Raw genomic sequence first — 21,183 nt, 5'->3', positions numbered from 1 at the left:
CGATGTTCACCATTTATGGATTAAAGTTAAGTATTCCACCAGCTACGTCCGTTTTTTCTAAAGTCTAATTTCCTTGTCCTGTTCCAGACCTCACGCCAGCCTGTGTGAGCTAAAACGCGTGCCTTTCAGCTTCCTCTAGTAAACCGGTGTTGGCTCTCCTGCCAACTCACAACAGACTCTACATCTGCATCTACATTTATACTCCGCAAGCCACCCAACGGTGTGCGGCGGAGGGCACTTTACGTGCCACTGTCATTACCTCCCTTTCCTGTTCCACTCGTGTATGGTTCGCGGGAAGAACGACTGCCGGAAAGCCTCCGTGAGCGCTCGAATCTCTAATTTTACATTCGTGATCTCCTCGGGAGGTATAAGTAGGGGGAAGCAATGTATTTCGATACCTCATCCAGAAACGCACCCTCTCGAAACCTGGACAGCAAGCTACACCGCGCTGCAGAGCGCCTCTCTTGAAGGGTCTGCCACTTGAGTTTGCTAAACATCTCCGTAACGCTATCACGGTTACCAAATAACCCTGTGACGAAACGCGCCGCTCTTCTTTGGATCTTCTCTATCTCCTCTGCAACCCGACCTGGCACGGATCCCACACTGATGAGCAATACTCAAGTATAGGTCGAACGAGTGTTTTGTACGCCATCTCCTTTTTTGATGGACTACATTTTCTAAGGACTCTCCCAATGAATCCTAACCTGGCACCCGCCTTACCAACAATTAATTTTATATGATCATTTCACTTCAAATCGTTCCGTACGCATACTCCCAGATATTTTACAGAAGTAACTGCTACTAGTGTTTCTTCCGCTATCATATAATCATACAATAAAGGATCCTTCTTTCTATGTATTCGCAATACATTAATTTGTCTGTGTTAAGGGTCAGTTGCCACTCCCTGCACCAAGTGCCTATCCGCTGCAGATCTTCCTGCATTTCGCTGCAATTTTCTAATGCTGCAACTTCTCTGTATACTACAGCATCATCCGCGAAAAGCTGCATGGAACTTCTGACTCTATCTACTAGGTCATTTATATATATTGTGAAAAGCAATGGTCCCATAACACTCCCCTGTGGTACGCCAGAGGTTACTTTAACGTCTGTAGACGTCTCTCCAATGAGAACAACATGCTGTGTTTTGTTTGCTAAAAACTCTTCAATCCAGCCACACAGCTGGTCGGATATTCCGTAGGCTCTTACTTTGTTTATCAGGCGACAGTGCGGAACTGTATCGAACGCCTCCGGAAGTCGAGGAAGTCTACCTGGGAGCCTGTATCTAATATTTTCTGGGTCTCATGAATAAATAAAGTGAGTTGGGTCTCACACGATCGCTGTTTCCGGAATCCATGTTGATTCCTACAGAGTAGATTCTGGGTTTCCAGAAATGACATGATACGCGAGCAAAATATATGTTCTAAAATTCTACAACAGATGTCAGAGATATAGGCCAATAGTTTTGGGCATCTGCTCGACGACCCTTCTTGAAAACTGGGACTACTTGTGCTCCTTTCCAATCATTTGGAACCTTCCGTTTGTAAGTAGGCTGTTTAGGTTTTTATATTGGTATCGCCATGTAGCGCTCTGTATGAAAATCACTGGCTGTGCTGTGTGCAGTCTGTAGCTGGGTGGCATTGTTTTAATATTCGCTATTGTAGTGTTGGGCTGTTGGCTGTTAACAGCGCGTAGCGTTGCGCAGTTGGAGGTGAGCCGCCCGCAGTTGTGGATGTGGGGAAGTGAGATGACGGATTTTTGAGAGCGGATGATCTGGACGTGTGTCCATCAGAAACAGTACATTTGTAAGACTGGATCTCATGAACTGCTATATATATTATGACTTTTGAACACTATTAAGGTAAATACATTGTTTGTTCTCTATCAAAATCTTTCAAAAATGGTTCAAATGGCTCTGAGCACTATGGGACTTAACATCTGTGGTCATCAGTCCCCTGGAACTTAGAACTACTTAAACCTAACTTACCTAAGGACATCACACACATCCATGCCCGAGGCAGGATTCGAACCTGCGACCGCAGCAGTCGCGCGGTTCCGGACTGAGCGCCTAGAACCGCTAGACCACCGCGGCCGGCCAAAATCTTTCACTTGCTAACTATGCCTATCAGTAGTTAGTGCCTTCAGTAGTTAGAATCTTTTATTTAGTTGGCAATAGTGGCGCTCGCTGTATTGCAGTAGTTCGAGTAATGAAGATTTTTGGTGAGGTAAGTGATTTGTGAAAGGTATAGGTTAATGTTAGTCAGGGCCATTCTTTTGTAGGGATTATTGAAAGATTGCGTTGCGCTAAAAAATATTGTGTGTCAGTTTAGTGTTGATCAGAATAAGTAAAGAGAGTAATGTCTGAGTACGTTCAGTTTTGCTCAGCTGTTTGAAAATCAGATAATGTAAGAGGTTTATCAGCACAGTAATTCATTAATTTTTCTGAGGGGACGTTTCACGTTCCCCTAGAGTCTTGCTGTTAGAAGGGGGGCAAGTTCTTTCGCGTACTCTGTGTAGAATCGAATTGGTATCCCGTCAGGTCCAGTGGACTTTCCTCTGTTGAGTGATTTCAGTTGCTTTTCTATTCCTTGGACACTTATTTTGATGTCAGCCATTTTTTCGTTCGTGCAAGGATTTAGAGAAGGAACTGCAGTGCGGTCTTCCGCTGTGAAACAGCTTTGGAAAAAGGTGTTTAGTATTTCAGCTTTACGCGTGTCATCCTCTGTTTCAATGCCATCATCATCCAAGCGTGTCTGGATATGCTGTTCCGATCGACTTACTGATTTAACGTAAGACCCGAACTTCCTAGGATTTTCTTCCAAGTCGGTACATAGAATTTTACTTTCGAATTCACTGAACGCTTCACGCATAGCCCTCCTTACGCTAAGTTTGACATCGTTTGGCTTCTGTTTGTCTGAGAGGTTTTGGCTGCGTTTAAACTTGCAGTGAAGCTCTCTTTGCTTTCGCAGTAGTTTCCTAACTTCGTTGTTGAACCACGGTAGGTTTTTCCCGTCCCTCACAGTTTTACTCGGCACGTTCCTGTCTAAAACGAATTTTACGATTGCCGTGAACTTTTTCCGTAAACACTCAACATTTTCAGTGTCGGAACAGACATCTTCGTTTTGATCTACATCTACATCTACATTTATACTCCGCAAGCCACCCAACGGTGTGTGGCGGAGGGCACCTTACGTGCCACTGTCATTACCTCCCTTTTCTGTTCCAGTCGCGTGTGGTTCGCGGTAAGAACGACTGTCGGAAAGCCTCCGTGCGCGCTCGAATCTCTCTAATTTTACATTCGTGATCTCCTCGGGAGGTATAAGTAGGGGGAAGCAATATATTTCGATACCTCATCCAGAAACGCACCCTCTCGAAACCTGGACAGCAAGCTACACCGCGATGCAGAGCGCCTCTCTTGCAGAGTCTGCCACTTGAGTTTACTAAACATGCTTACCAAATAACCCTGTGACGAAACGCGCCGCTCTTCTTTGGATCTTCTCTATCTCCTCCGTCAACCCGATCTGGTACGGATCCCACACTGATGAGCAATACTCAAGTATAGGTCGAACGAGTGTTTTGTAAGCCACCTCCTTTGTTGATGGACTACATTTTCTAAGGACTCTCCCAATGAATATCAACCTGGTACCCGCTTTACCAACAATTAATTTTATATGATCGTTCCACTTCAAATCGTTCCGTACGCATACTCCCAGATATTTTACAGAAGTAACTGCTATCAGTGTTTGTTACGCTATCATATAATCATACAATAAAGGATCCTTCTTTCTATGTATTCGCAATACATTACATTTGTCTATGTTAAGATTCAGTTGTCACTCCGTGCACCAAGTGCGTATCTGCTGCAGATCTTCCTGCATTTCGCTACACTTTTCTGATGCTGCAACTTCTCTGTATACTACAGCATCATCCGCGAAAAACCGCATGGAACTTCCGACACTATCTACTAGGTCATTTATATATATTGTGAAAAGCAATGGTCCCATAACACTCCCCTGTGGCACGCCATAGTCTGAAATCTGCCTCCTATTACTCTTGCTAAACAGATAAACCTTCCTTCCTTTTTTTATATTCCTATTTACTTCCATGTTGTGTTTTAGAGAAGTTTTTGTTCATGAGTTTATTTAATTTCTCTTCTTGTTCCTGCCATTTCTTTTGCATTATTGACTGTGAGTGGTGATTTATTCTTTCTGTTGTGTCATACAGTACTGAGGAGCTGGATATTTGGTTTCCTAATTCTAGGTTTAATTTGTATAAGCTGACATTCTGTTCTTGTCTTTTTGAGAATAGGGAGCAAATTTCATATTTCAGCAAGCTCTTTCAGCTGTTCGATTAGCACGCTTTGCAGCAGGTGACATGTTGTTTACATTAATTTTAATATAATTAGAAATGATGTTGTTGGCTGAGCAGTTTTTGTTGTACTTGAGGTTCAAGTTTGTTTGATGTAGTTTTACCGTCGTTTTTTTAAGTTTGTTGAAAAGCTTATTGGAAATGCGTGGCATGGCGGAGAAACAATAATTTTTACTTGGAACTCTTCCATTTGGTCCGTGTTTGCATAGCAAAACAGTAATGTCAGAAACTGAGTCCGCCTTGATGCAAAACACCTTATTATTCATTTTATTTCTGTATTCTCCAAAACTAGTTTCGGCGACAAATATCACCATCATCAGTGGAGTTTTTTAATCTAAAACATGGAGCAAAATAGCATGCTTATACAAGCACAGTAGCACATTATTACATTTTTACTATTCGCTTTTTGAAATATAGTTTTATGGATGCTTTCATACTACCTTAGTTATTGTACGTTACAGCATGTTTTAAGCAATTATTGTCGCTGTTTGGGACATATTTTCTGTGCGCTTTTTCTTCTGTTGCCGTTTTTTACTTAGCGAACATCATGTCATCTGCAACCATGTGAACGGCTGTTAGTTAGCAAAATACTAAAAGGTGAACTTCGTATGTCAGCAACATATACTTGGGTTTGTGGTAGTGCTGTGGAAACCAGTTATTTGGCATGTACTGAGCTGTTACTTAGCTATTCGTGTACTCACGTTCGTTGGATGGTATGTAGATGCTTTTATACACATAAAAACAAAACTTTCACTCTTTGTTTCTGATCCAGAATATTACGCTATCTTGCTGTTCGCGTGCGTCGCGAGAGGTGTATCGCACGTGGCGAGAAAGGTTATGAAAAACGCTAGTATATATCAACTCACTTGCAACTCCTGTAAGGCCCAACACATAGGACAAACAAGCATAAACTTCCGAACGAGGTACACAGAGCACAAGAGAGCTCTAAAGTGTGACAGCACACATTCAACTTTTGCAGAACAGCTAATGAGCAAAAACCATAACCCAACTAATATCAAAAACGATCTACACATTCTGAGAAACAGCAACAGTCTATAACCGACAACTAACAATAGAAAAAAATTACTACATACAAAACACTTTGCAATAACACACTCTTTACCGCTCTGAGAGAACTGACCAAGGACACAGAACAGAAAGCACACACACGCAAAAGAACCACTTCCCCATCACACACAGAGACATAAATAATGAACAGAAGTCGTAATTCGCGCTACAGCTTTTCATAGCCTTTCTCGCCACATGCGATACACCTCTCGCGACACACGCGAACACCAAGATAGCGTAATATTCTGGATCAGAAACAAAGTGTGGAAGTTTTTTTTTTCTATGTATAAGAGCAGCTACATACCATCCAACGAACGTGAGTGCACGAATAGCTAAGTAACAGCTCAGTACATACCAAATAATTGGTTTTCACAACACTACCACAACCCCGCGAACGGCGTGATCCACCAACCACTCTGAGGGATCTAAGTCGAATCGCCGTTGAGGAATGGGACAGTCTAGACCAACATTGCCTTGATGAACTTTTGGATAGTATGTCACGACGAATACTGGCATGCATCAATACAAGAGGATGTGCTGCTGGGTATTAGAGGTACCAGTGTGTACAGCAATCTGGATCACCACCTCCTAAGTTCTCGTTGTATGGCTGTACAACATGCAATGTGTGTTTTTCATGAGCAATAAAAAGGACGAAAATGATATTTATGTTGATCTCAATTCCAATTTCCTGTACAGGTTCCGGAACTATAGGAACCGAGGTGATACAAAACTTTTTTTGATGTGTTTGTTTGTGAGAACTATTTTAATGTCATAGAATGACTTTCTTTAATTTTATTGTTTCTGCTTTTGCGTTCTGGGTACGTACTAGCCGATTAAGTGAATACCACTTAACTCGTTTGGGGTTGGGCAGAAAATATATACTCATATATTTCACCACAGATTCCTACTCGTGAAATTAATCTCTCTTGACTAACACAGTTAAGCTCATTCAGTGTAACATAACACGATTAGGTAACTACTTGATTACATGGTCATTTACACTATTTAAATTTACTTTGGCCATCACATTGTTGGTAGGACATTTGGCCAAGGAAACATAACAGCACTAGAGAATGCTTTCTTATTGGATAGATTCAGAATAACAAACAACTATGAAAGTCAGAGAAGGAACTGATCTTTCATCAGGTGAAAACTATACCCCACAAAGAAGAAGTCTCAACGAAAGAACGACAACAAACGGTGTTGAAAGTGGTCAGGTGTGCACTTCATTCTACGGATTCATCCCGACACGAGTTCTTCACATTGTGTTTCATCAAACAAGGAATTAATCACGCTCATAAAGAAGTAAAATCCCTAAACTGATAGATACTAAGTCTCTTATGGGTTGGAAAAATTGATAAGTTCTGTACCAAGCCTATATCGTGGAAATGAGGCTATGTTGAAAAGCACTTTTTGCTTTCAAGGACAGAAACTTTTTTCTTTAGTATTTTCCCGAACTTATCGTATCACAATCATTAGAATCAATTAACTCAATCACTTTTTCTCTGGTGTTACCAGGAAGCTTATAGTTTAATGTCCTTACAGCGGCGTTGTTCATAGACACGGAGTGCAAGCTCGGACTTGATGATGATGAGAGAGGAAATAAGCGATTGCCTTTTCAAAGAAAGGAATTCAGAAACTCGGAGGAACTGTAAGGAACCTGCATCTGGATGGTCTTTACTAGTAGTGAGTGCCTTGGGTTCATCATTGTAACAATTGAAACGACAGATCGTACATAAATGTATCAGGAAATAACATTATTAACTGCTCTGGAAAGACGATGTTATTTGGAGTGATTTGTTGATATTCTTTTTTAAAGTCTCGCAGTATGCATCCAGATGGCCAGAGGACGGCGTGTCGTTATGCCTATCTGTTGCTGTCTCTGTGAACGTTTGTATACACTATAGTTTTCTGAAATCAGAACTATCTGATTACTATTATGGCATCCAACACCATCTAACTGCTGCAGAAACACAGAAGGAAGAATTGGAAAGGTACTGTTCGGTACTTGTAAACAGGATCGACAAGAAAGCAAGCTTGGCTATACAAGAAACAAAAGAACTAGAGGAACAGTTCTGATGTAGCGGTCAGAAACACAGAATGAAAAGAAAATACAGTAATTTCATTGCAATTGCGGAAGCCTTGAATTAGAATATGGAGGGGTAAAAGTTTGAGAAGGATGAAAATGTAGTTAGTTGGAACATAAACGAAAGTAGTTAAATGTCTACAAAATAGAGTGAGAATAGTAAAAGCCAAGAAAGACCAACTAGTTTTAAGACCTCTGTGAGGCAAGGGTTGTGCCTTATAGCTGTTATTGTTTTACCTGCATTTCGCAGAAGCGGTCTAGTGGAAAAATAGTGACCGAATACGAATAAAAATTTTTGAGGAACGAATTTGAATGATGTGGTCGGTAGACGACGTGGTGTCCTGTTATAACACATACGTAATTCTGTATTTTTGTTGCAAGGTCTCTCGTAGGAATCAGGTATTAGATATATTCTTGTTTTCTCATCCATGATCTTCGCTTGAAAGAACAGCTAACACTTCGGACCAACAAAGCTGCAACACCATGAAGGCGACGTGCAGCAAGCACCAAATTGCCATGAAGCACAGCACATGCTTGGGTATGCAAATCAATAATATTTCAGTGCAATCCACAAGCTAAATAGGAGTAAGGACATCTACATTCTGAATATAAACGGAGATTGCATAGCGTATTTCTCATTTACAAATATGCATGTTGGTTAGCTGTAATAAGATTGTGTTATGTGTCGAGTATGAACGTCTACGAGCATGTGTCGGAATTCGACAGCGGCCAGACCGTGACACGTCGAGACTGTGATTTATCGGATGGGATCAATGGGTTCAAGAGGAAAGTAGGATCTCAAACCCTCCACGTGATTAGCACCCGAGAGGACAGACACATTGTTCTCTCGGCTCCGTAGGATCGTACAGTCGCGCCACCTACCGTCAGACAGTAAATTCGTTGTCTGAAATAAGACAAGCTGTATCCGCATAAACAGTGCGACGAAGTCTGAGTACGAGAAACTGCCAATGCGGCGACTTAACAGTAGATGGAACCACATGGACATTGTGCACACAACAACACTGGACACGAATGTGGCACTATGTAGTTTTTTGAGACGACTTGTTGTTGTGCGTACAGCATTATCATGGACGTATCAATCCATTGAGATGCCAAGAAGAACGAATGTCCCAGAGTGCATTGGTCACTGTCCTAGGGGCTCAGTCCCTGGCTTGGTGGTATGGGAAGCCATAGGATGAACACAACGATCACCTCTGGTTCACTTAGACGGTAATTCGAACATTTCTAAAGAGTGATGGACGATGGTTGTGCCCTATCTCCGACATCTCCGTGACATCTTTCAACAAGATGAGGCCAAACTGCATTTGCTACCATACGGAGGGTGAGCAACTGCTTCCCTGGCCGTGGCGTTCTCCACAACTCTCTCCTGTTGAAAATATCATGTCACTGAATACCAAGAGACTGACAAGCCACCATTCGCCAGTCACTACTATTAATGAACTCAGGTGCAGGGCTAAAGCAGCGCAGAATGGCACATCCTTAACTGTCATCCTAGATCATTTCGAACAGAGGCGCAACTGGGTTCGATGCATTGCTTCCACAAGAGGTGACAGCCCTATGTACTACGTAAATACAACTTAGATATTGGCTATTCTTCCTTGAGTTGCTATTTTAATGGCCAGCAGTATATCTGATACAGGTAGATCAATGAATACTGGTGCTATTACTGTTACGACACACGCATTGAAGTAAAGGATGACAAAAAACTAAACGATACTGTCCAGATTTTAAGTTCACGTATCTCTCTTCGACCTCGGATTGGTATAATGTTGTTTTGAATATTTGTGCAGATGCGATAGCGATTACCTTCAGAATATTCGTAGAAAACGCTCTGAGAAAAGGATACTGGTATTTTATAAATAGGTTTTATTGAGATTTGAGTTGTCTATGTTTCTGTGTGTCTACCATATTATTTTTTCAAAATGTTTCTTTCATTATTTGCAAATCAGACAAGCCACTAACTACTGTGCACGGTCTGTTTGATATAATTCAAATCTCTTCGCATGAGCAGCAACCCTATTACTGGACGAAAATGAGTGACACAGATAATTGTGTTTTATGTTTTATATTGTAAAAAAATGCTTTTCTTTTGCACACGCTACAACGTCGCTCTTTCCAACAGTTTGCCGATATATCTACTTAGTAATGCTACATTAATGAAGTTATTTACTCGTTTTACATAAGCTACCTATGGAATGTTACGAAGTCTCTAATGCCTGGGGAAATTTCGAGGAGCAGGTTAGCCAGTGGTAAATGTGAAATATAGTTAGTACTAAATACTATGCTCTCTTTATTTACCGTTACAACATTCTGATGGTGACCTACATTTCTGTGTTTACTGTGCCATACTCTTCTACTTCAAGTAGCGCTTACACATTCCCCTCCGTAATTGCTACATAAATTTTCTGGTTGTTAGCCTCGTTCTATAAGAAAGAGAGACTCCTTACCACATGGTGCAATGACTCTTATTTCAGATTTTACTGAGTGGCACGCCGGCAAACCACACAAAAACTGCAGTGTCACGTTACACAAACAATAAAATTGATCACCAAATCAACTGTAGTCTTGAAAAATAGCCAGGTGAACTAATACATGCACGGTCCCTAGGCAGGTAGTTGACGTCAAAGTGCATAAAATTCAGAGCAAGGCGTTCCACCGACCATGGCCGCACGTTACAGCCCAATAACTATGCAGGTGACTCGTTATGCCTCCCACGCGACCAAGCGCCTAAAATCCACTCCCGCAGACACGCCACAACTGCTGGCCCGAGATCGCCATGTTTTTACTCGGTACTGTCGCTCACTTCCTGATGCGTGACCGAGCCGTCACCCCACGACGGCCTCCGGCCGGTCGGAACACTGTCCGCGTACACCCTAATCCGCTCTGCATGCGTGCCCACCCATCCCCACTGCGTGGCTGCCAGTCAAAGAAATCGACTCCCGTAGGTAACCAGGACCGATATGAGCCCGCACGTTCCTCAGTGTACAATAACACAGTAACAAATACAGGGCTATTACAAATATTTGAAGCGATTTCATAAATTCACTGTAGCTCCATTCATTGACATATGGTCCCGACACACTACAGATACGTAGAAAAATTCATAAAGTTTTGTTCGGCTGAAGCCGCACTTCAGGTTTCTGCTGCCAGAGCGCTCGAGAGCGCAGTGAGACAAAATGGCGACAGGAGCCGAGAAAGCGTATGTCATGCTTGAAATGCAATCAGTCAGTCATAACAGTGCAACGACACTTTAGGACAAAGTTCAACAAAGATCCACCAGCTGCTAACTCCATTCGGCGATGGTATGCGCAGTTTAAAGCTTCTGGATGCCTCTGTAAGGGGAAATCAACGGGTCGGCCTGCAGTGAGCGAAGAAACGGTTGAACGCGTGCGGGCAAGTTTCACGCGTAGCCCGCGGAAGTCGACGAATAAAGCAAGCAGGGAGCTAAACGTACCACAGCCGACGGTTTGGAAAATCTTACGGAAAAGGCTAAAGCTGAAGCCTTACCGTTTACAATTGCTACAAGCCCTGACACCCGATGACAAAGTCAAACGCTTTGAATTTTCGGCGCGGTTGCAACAGCTCATGGAAGAGGATGCGTTCAGTGCGAAACTTATTTTCAGTGATGAAGCAACATTTTTTCTTAATGGTGAAGTGAACAGACACAATGTGCGAATCTGGGCGGTAGAGAATCCTCACGCATTCGTGCAGCAAATTCGCAATTCACCAAAAGTTAACGTGTTTTGTGCAATCTCACGGTTTAAAGTTTACGGCCCCTTTTTCTTGTGCGAAAAAAACGTTACAGGACACGTGTATCTGGACATGCTGGAAAATTGGCTCATGCCACAACTGGAGACCGACAGCGCCGACTTCATATTTCAACAGGATGGTGCTCCACCGCACTTCCATCATGATGTTCGGCATTTCTTAAACAGGAGATTGGAAAACCGATGGATCGGTCGTGGTGGAGATCATGATCAGCAATTCATGTCATGGCCTCCACGTTCTCCCGACTTAACCCCATGCGATTTCTTTCTGTGGGGTTATGTGAAAGATTCAGTGTTTAAACCTCCTCTACCAAGAAACGTGCCAGAACTGCGAGCTCGCATCAACGATGCTTTCGAACTCATTGATGGGGCCATGCAGCGCCGAGTGTGGGAGGAACTTGATTATCGGCTTGATGTCTGCCGAATCACTAAAGGGGCACATATCGAACATTTGTGAATGCCTAAAAAAACTTTTTGAGTTTTTGTATGTGTGTGCAAAGCATTGTGAAAATATCTCAAATAATAAAGTTATTGTAGAGCTGTGAAATCGCTTCAATCATTTGTAACAACCCTGTACATACTGACATTCCTGTGGTCATGGACTGTTTCCAGGTAAAGTAGTTTACATTGTTCAAATTTTAATAAAGTAAGGTAGTATTTTGTGTGCATCCGCTCGACATCCTCCAAAAGAAAACGTAGACTTGTTACTACACACTGTCCTTCCCCGGTAGCTGAGAGATCAGAGTGACAGAATTTCAGTCTCGGGCCGGCCGGGGTGGCCGAGCGGTTCTAGGCGCTACAGTCCGGAACCGCGCGACCGCTACGTTCGCATGTTCGAACCTTGCCTCGGGCATGGATGTGTGTGATGTCCTTAGGTTAGTTAGGTTTAAGTAGTTCTAAGTTCTAGGAGACTGATGACCTTAGAAGTTAAGTCCCATAGTGCTCAGAGCCATTTGAATCATTTTTTTGTCAGTCCTGGGTTCGATTCCCGGCTGGGCTGGAGATTTTTTTCGTCTCAGGGACTTGGTGTTGCGTTGTCCTAATCGTCATCATTTCATCCCCATCGCAAGTCACCGAAGTGGCGTCAAATCGAAAGACTTGCACCCGGCGAACGGCCTACCCGACGGGAGGCCCTAGTCACACGACATTTACAGTTTTTTACTACACACTGCAATGACGACGAGGATATATCCCGTGCGTTTTATTTCGTCTGCTACTACAATGGCGACGATAAGATGTGCACGCTATTCCAGTGCACTGCCTTCCTGCATGGTTAGTTTTTTCTTTAGTGTTCTGCTAGTTTCGGCGCCATAAATACTATTTTTCTTCTCTGTAGCATTAAGAGGTTAACCATTAGTGTGCCCCCACGAGAACTGTCGTGAACCGAAGTTTTTCAGTTGCAGGTGGAGCAGATGGAACCACAGCTACTCACTGTACACCAACGCACCGTCGCAACAAGCAGCTCCCCAGCCAGTTGCTGCTCCCACGTTGCGGCAGTTAAACAATACAGGACAGGACAGGTCGGAATACCGCGCCCATATCTCTAAGTACACTTCACAGCGTACAAGGTATGACACGCACTGATTTCGTTTTGCTGACCAGTGGAACTGACGTGTACCATCCACGCATAAAATTGTTCTCCACCTCTTGTCCTGAAGACGTTGATTGTGAGGAATTGGTTCGTAAACTGCACGACCACTTTGAGACAGATTCATGTCGTTGTGGAGTGATTTAAATTATTTCGTCTAGAGAAGCACTGTGAACTGTGATTGAAACAGTGGCAAGGAAAGCATTTCTGAAGAAGAGAAATTTGTTAACATCGAGTATAGATTTAAGTGTCAGGAAGTCGTTTCTGAAAGTATTTGTACCGAGTGTAGCCATGTATGGAAGTGAAACGTGGACGATAAATAGTTTAGACAAAAAGAGAATAGAAGCTTTCGAAATGTGGTGCTACAGAAGAATGCTGAAGATTAGATGGGTAGATCACATAACTAATGAGGAGGTATTGAACAGAATTGGAGAGAAGAGAAATTTGTGTCACAACTTGACTAGAAGAAGGGATCGGTTGGTAGGGCATATTCTGAGGCATCAAGGGATCACCAATTTAGTACTTGAGGGCAGCGTGGAGGGTAAAAATCGTAGAGGGAGACCAAGAGATGAATACACTAAACAGATTCAGAAGGATGTAGGTTGCAGTAGGTACTGGGAGATGAAGAAGCTTGCACAGGATAGAGTAGCATGGAGAGCTGGATCAAACCAGTCTCTGGACTGAAGACCACAACAACAGTTTCAAATATAGAGCGTGAATTTATTAACCGTTTCTTTTCATTTTTACTTCCGTTTTGATTTGTTATTACATTTCTAGCACCATCACTTTCAATTAAAAGCCAAGTTCAAGAGAAAATGAACTACAATTTTATGGTATATTGATAATTTTTACTTATAGACCGACTGATTTTTGACAGTTGGCAACAGAAACCAAAACATTGCATTGAAGCAAGCGTTCAGTTCATAGTGCTGTGGAATGTGAGAAAAAACCGCTAATTGGCAGTCATAAGAAGAAGAGCAACACCAAAAATGCAACAGGAGCGTAATATGTAAGAAATTGTTCACGCAACCTGCCACTGATGATGCCTTGCAGAAAATAAAGGCGAAACGCGTATGGCACCAAAATTGTGTTTTATTCAGTTGCTGTCAGACGGTCCATAAGTAAAAATTATCAACATACCGTAATATTACATGCAACTGAGGAAGACAGGTCTCCAAAAGTTGAAGATAACTACAATTTTACCGGTAACCCCGTAACAAGTGCGCCACAATTACGTTTATTTTGTGATACTATAGAATGATCTCTGTTCGTCAGCAATTCAGGCTAACTTTTAGTTGTTCTATGAACTCTTCTTTCCGTAAACTTGATTTCGTCGTTGTTCATTAGACAAATTTTGAAAACAAAGGCGACTAATCTCGTTTGAAATTCGTGGATAATACTATGGGTAGGCACCTTGAAAAAATATATATGTAGTAATTAATTTAATGTGTGCTTGCAGTTACATATCTGCATTCCTGGTGCACAGAGAAATACCCGCGCTACAATACCGAAGCCAAAATAAAGTGATACAGACAACTGACAAATTCGTACATCATGCGGAAACTCGTTTTCTGCAAGAATCCTTTTTGAGTTCTTGGAAGTGTACAGAAATAATGCGCCATCATATGACACAGTGCTTAGATGATGGCGCAGACTTCTAGAGCACTCAAAGACGGAACGCTGCCAAGACAAAGCGTTGTGGGAAGACGTCCAAGACGGAGTTTTTACTACACGTCGACGTCCTAGCTCATTTAGCACAGGAGACAGTCGCACATTCCGCTTCTTTGGGCTATCAAATTTTACATCCCCTTCTGCACTGCTCTGAAATGACGAAGTGACACTTCTCTTTCCTTGGATGAGGAAACTATTGTCTAACAGGCATTTCAAAAAGACGTTGTGAGGTAGTTTTCAAGGTGGAGGGTTTCCTCGACAGACTTTTTTAACCAAGGTCTCTTCTAAGCCATCCATGATGGATACATATATAGAGGAGGGCTAACACCACCACCATCACCACCACCTTGTTTCATGGTCATAGGTTTTTTTTCGACTTTATGACTAACCCCTTGTACATTGCCATATATCTACTCTCTTATCTTCCGGTTTAATTAATTCTGTTACGACGCGGACTCTTCGTATCACAACAATTATATAATTCATTGCTTACTCCTATTGGTCAGAATTTTTTACAATTCGCACTTTAGTAGTATTATATTGATTTGTAGATACACTTACAAAAACCAGTATACTGAGAATGTAATCTAAACTTCAGGCAGAACATTGGGACTTTAATGTAACCACTACATATAAGAGGGAGATGACTCCGCATGTGTGTAATTTAATACAGTAAAGACGAAACATTCTAGAGGCCCGGTATGGAGACGAAGCTACCATTTCTCCTACATGTGAGAAATAATATGGCAGCAAAAGGCATATTGGAAAATGGTGGCAATGAAGCACTGGAAAGCATTTCGAGGAAATGTAAAAAACGTGATGACTGGGTGTTGTGTGATGTCCTTAGGTTAGTTAGGTTTAAGTAGTTCTAAGTTCTAGGGGACTGATGACCATAGCTGTTAAGTCCCATAGTGCTCAGAGCCATTTGAACCATTTTTGAAATGTTTCGTAGTGCACTGATGCAGTATATCTTGAAGTCTTATACCGCCTGACACCTTTAGCTCTCGACGTTTCTGCTAGGTGGCATGCGCGAATGAGTTATTCCAACAATCATGTTGGAGTAGTATGCGGAGTTGTTTATGGTTTCACGAATACAAATTCGCCGCTACAGTCCAGATGCAGTTCAGGACTAAATGTCGCAAGCTACCACATCAAAGACAAAGTTTTATTAATTGGTGCAATCGTTTCACCGAAATCGGCTGTGTAATATAAATGACAACGTGTCAGTGTCGGCCACGTCTCTGACGCAGTAGATGATCAAGTTCAGCAGTCCCACATTCGTAGTTCAGGTAAATCAATGAGACGTGCCAGCTTAGAACTGAATATCCCTAGTGTTACAGGGTGGAAGGTATTACGGAAACTCTTGTCATTCGAACGTTACAAATTGGAACTGTTGCAAGCTTTAAGAGAAAGTGTGAAAGTAAAGCGAGTTGAGTTTTGTGCTGAAACGTTTAACTAGCCACCTTCCATACCTGCGGTAAAGTGAATCGGTAAAATGATCGGATATGAGGTGGGAGAAACCTTGTCACATGATCGAACAATTACGAGACTCGCCTAAGGTAAATGTGTTTTGAACTGTAAGCTGTAATAGGATTTACGGTCCTCCCTTTTTGCCGAGTCAGCTGCAACTCACATACGATACATGGATATGCTTGAATATTACGTAATGCCTCAGTTACAACAGGATATGGGCACAGAATGTATTTTCCAGCAAGATGGCGCGCCACGACAATATCGTCTTGAAGTTGTCGTGTATGTCAGTAGGAATGTGTCGACTTGTGTTGGACGTGGTGGAACAACATCCTGGCCACCACTGTCAGCTGATTTGAGACCAATGGACTTCTGTGTACGGAGTTACATTGAAGACAGAGTGTTTGTTCCTCCGTTTCCGGGAAACGTCGACGCGCTGCAATAATGGACAACATGAGCAGTTGCCACCATGCATCAAGACTTCATTCGTAGGATTTGGCAGGAAACTGACTACGAATTGGGACATACGTTCTGTTACAAAAGGTAGCCACATTGAACGTACGTAAATATAAGTTTTCAGTGTTGTATCAAACATTTCTGTAAGTTATTTACCTTTTTTACAATTAAAGAGTACTTTTGTATAACTAATTTGTTAACTCCCTGTACAAACACAGGAATGAATAAAGTTATCAGTAACTGTCTTATAGATTTTATAAAGAGTCTTACAACTACGAGAAACTTTTACATCTTCCTTCGCTGAGAAACATGTTCCTACTAGACTAGAAGATACAAACTGGATGGTCTTTTTGACGCTGTGAAAGATTATCTAAATGTATTGAATGCCAACAAACGTTATTGACAATATGCTCCATTGTACTAACAGCCAATCGTTTCTATGTGCCGTAAATTAATACTAGCTTACAAAACAGCTGCTGTGTTGTATTTAACAGTGTTCTGTAATTTTTCTACTGCGGCAATAATAACAAACTACGTATAGAAGTAAAGCTTCCAGATAATCAACAATTGTAACTATGTTTTGTCTGCCTCACCGCTATACTACGTGGAGGCTGTTAACACAGGTCCCAACAAAGATGATATAAGTATCACACAGAAGTGTTACATTAAAGGGATAGTCTGGTAAAAAATGAAACATTTTTCCTGATTAATCGATTGGTCTCCAATTTTAAACATACAGTTTCTACCCATTGCTAAATATAACTACAAAGTAACAACTAGATCCATCCAATAGTTTTTGAGAAATTATTATTTTATTTTATTTTTAAAGGTTTCTTGGACATCTTATTTTACATAGTAAATTTGCCTTAATGTGCTTAAAAAATCGAAGGCTGTGTTTAATAATACAGGCGAACAGTTTCGTGTAAGCTTTTTGGAACATCGTTTACGATGAAATTAATTTTCAAACCTCTGAACCTTTTTATTGAAATAATTAGAACATTCACTTATCAATATTTTTTTTCTAAATAGTTTTTTCTCAAAATTATACTCAAGACTGTTAGTACTGATAATAAGAGAGTTCTCTAAAAATTTCATGCAATTAGAGAGTATTTACTATGAAAAAGTTTTATTTGTATGTTCAGTTTCACAAATTAGAATTAACGCGTCAAAGTTACACACAATCACTCAGTGGACCTTGCTCTAAAATATACCTAGGCTGTAAGTTGTTCTTTCTGCTATCTTCTGAGCTTCGTCAGCTTGTACGGCCATCAATCTGGATGCATGTCGTCTTCTTTTTCAGATTCTGTCTACCGTTTCGCCTTTTGTTCCTTCTACGCTCGCCCCTAACTTTGCTCCTTCACATCCTTATTACTGACAGTGCCGTGGTCTCTGTTGTCCTTGCTGCTTTTATCAGATAGCATCCTTGATTAAACTGTGAAATAGCTTCAGTCGCAGCTAGATCTACTCTCCTTTTAGACACAAAAATGGTTCAAATGGCTCTAAGCGCTATGGACTTAACATCTGAGGTCATCAGTCCCCTAAACTTAGAACTACTTGCCGGCCGGGATGGCCAATGAGTTCTAGGCGCTGCAGTCTGGAACCGCGCAACCGCTACGGTCGCAGGTTCGAATCCTGCCTCGGGCATGGATGTGTGTGATGTCCTTAGGTTAGTTACGTTTAAGAAGTTCTAAGTTCTAGAGGACTGATGACCTTAGACGTTAAGTCCCATAGTGCTGAAAGCCATTTGAACCATTTTTTAGAACTACTTAAACCTAACTAACCTAAGGACATCACACACATCCATGCCGGAGGCAGGATTCGAATCTGCGACCGTAGCAGCAGCGCGGTTCCGGACTGAAACGCCTAGAACCGTTCGGCCACGGAGGCCGGCTTTTCGGAACAAATACATCCTTTGAGTACTTTGATCACATTGTACTATGTAGACACTCATTTGAATTTTGAGTCTTTCTAGCAGCGCATCTGGAGAGAACTGTATCAGATGCCAGCCTCCGATAAACAGATATTACTCTAACAACAACAGATGGCCTCAGAGCAGTATGGAGAGCAGTTTTATGTGATTCTACTTGATCTCCTTTGTCAAGGATACGATTAAAGAACTACCAAGAATTCTCTCCTTTTGGACACTTGATGTGTTGTGGTTTCTCATCAGTGCTCATGCAGTGGTACAGTGTTGCATAGATTGCACTTTTCATTTGCCATAGTATCTGGAGCATTTTCAGCAGTGGCTTTTCTGTAATAATGAGGCAGCTTTGCAGTTGTTTCTTCTTTCAGATCTCTGTGCGCTTTCTCACCGAGAGTTACGTGTTGTGCCTGACTTTCCTTCACCACATTTCTCAGTCCAAACCCAAGTTGTTTCTCAATCTGATTCACAAACTCTTTCTCCACAATTTCTGTGTTCCCATAGACATTCAGTTGAACTAATTATGCATTTTTTGTTCTACATTCCTCCTTCTAATATCATAAAACCCTTTCGTATTATGACAATGCATATATGAACGAATATGTTTAAGCAAAACAAATTTTTTACGAAAATTCTGTATTTTCCTACCAGAAAAGCTGGAGGTTCATTTTTTCACAGTCTGGAGATTTACTGTTCTCAATACTACCAAATGTGGGAATTACCAAATTAGGATTTGTTTCTGTAAAAAATATTATTCCAATGTTATTACAATAGAAAACCATGTGTCAAACAGATTTAAACCATTACCTACTAAAGAAATCAGCATTTGCAGCAGAAACCATGGTACTGTAATGTAAGTCCTGGATGTGAGAGTAAGATGACGCCACATATCTATAATAAATATACGTTGCTATAAATGTACTTCGAGGCAACGGCCTTGCCGCAGTGGAAACACAGGTTCTCGTCATATCACCGAAGTTAAGCGCTGTCGGGCGTGGCCCCCACTTGGATGGGGGACCGTCCGGGCCGCCATGCGCTGTTGCCGTTTTTCGGGGTGCACTCAGCCTCGTGATGCCAATTGAGGAGCTACTCGACCGAATAGTAGCGTCTCCGATCAAAGAAAACCATCATAACGACTGGGAGAGCGGTGTTCTGACCACACGCCCCTCCTATCCGGGAAGACGGAGTACTATCTGCTATCTATAAAGTTCTCCATATTTTGTAAAAGTATAGGACAGAAGTTGATAACAGAAAAGTATTAAGATGTCAGAAACATGTTTAAAAAAATCCCTATCATCACGTAGGATTCAGGCACTTTAGTGTTATGTAGTAGAATACTACAGCGGCTGAAGATTGAACCTACGTCATTGTTTATTGTATGGAGAATACACAGCAATTAAATGCAAGAAAGAAATAAGTTGGCGTCCCTCTCTTTCTTAAAAATGGAGTAGTTACTGTATTTATAACCGCGTGAATCAGCTGAAGAACGGAATGTTCCATAACTAAGGAAAAGAAAAAAAAAAAGAAAATATGTAGCCATTCTTTATTTCGATTCTCTTAGGCACAGGGAATTCTACAGTTCACATTCTTTTAAATGTGCTTCATAGTCCAGAAAGCGGATCTGTGACCTAAAAAACCAGACATCAGATATTTTTTGTAGCAACTGTACCGCCTGGTAGACACCTCATCAGACAACGATTTTTGTGAGGAGGAAACACGGTTAGTAATGCTTCGTAATTAGACTTGGTTATAACAGAAAGACCTCTCGAGGATCGACCGTTGGTTCAGGAACCGGGACCTGGCTCTGAATGTAGGTATATGTAACACAATTCGCAAAAATGAGCTAAGAAATCCAGTACTGTGTTTTTGAGTATTCCTTGTTATTTCAGACCATTACCAAGTTTTATTAATAGAAGAGACAGACATAATTCCATAATTCTACGTAGAGTGACATGCAGCCCACCATTAACGAATGAAGCAGGGATTGTGTTGAACGATGGAAGCAGCCTCCACCACACACCGTAAAGTGGTATGTGGGCTTTACGCAACTGAAAGGAATCTGGGAAAAGAAATTTGCGATGCATTTAGCAATTTTCTACATGGTAAATTCATCGAGTTCATCTCTGCGAGACAGGTTGTCTATGAAAAACTGCCATACATCCTGCATTGGAGCAGGAGACAGAATATTACGCCACAGTTATTTGAAACGAAAAACTTAAAATCCACAGAACACTATTTTGTTAACTGGTTGCCTGCCGTTGTACGTATTAATAATACTTAAAAAACATAGCTTTATGGATCTGTGGTAAAGGGTCTGGACGGCCGGTGTGGCCAAGCGGTTCTAGGTGCTTCAGTCTGGAACCGCGCGACCGCTACGGTCGCAGGTTCGAATCCTGCCTCGGGCATGGATGTGTGTGATGTCCTTAGGTTAGTTAGGTTTAAGTAGTTCTAAGTTGTAGGGGACTGATGACCTCAGATGTTAAGTGCCAGAGTGCTCAGAGCCATTTGAACCATTTTTTTAAAGGGTCTGTTTATTAAGTAATTTGGTTCTACTACCAGACCTGTTTTAAACGCAGTGTGAATTTTGCAAATCAGTCCAGGAATTCCGCATGGCATGTCCGAACAACTCTCAGGTTTACTGGTGCAACAGGCAAACCATCGCAATGCCGTGGACATGTCACCTAGAAACTATAAGCTACAAACTGTTAACTAGTGAGTCTTAATATACGATCTGATCTTTTCCTCGCGTGTTTCTAATTTGTAGAATTCT

Source organism: Schistocerca cancellata, chromosome 5 (assembly GCF_023864275.1).
Source record: "Schistocerca cancellata isolate TAMUIC-IGC-003103 chromosome 5, iqSchCanc2.1, whole genome shotgun sequence".
NCBI classification, from domain to species: Eukaryota; Metazoa; Arthropoda; class Insecta; order Orthoptera; family Acrididae; genus Schistocerca; species Schistocerca cancellata.
Note: the sequence above shows the minus strand (reverse complement) of the source record.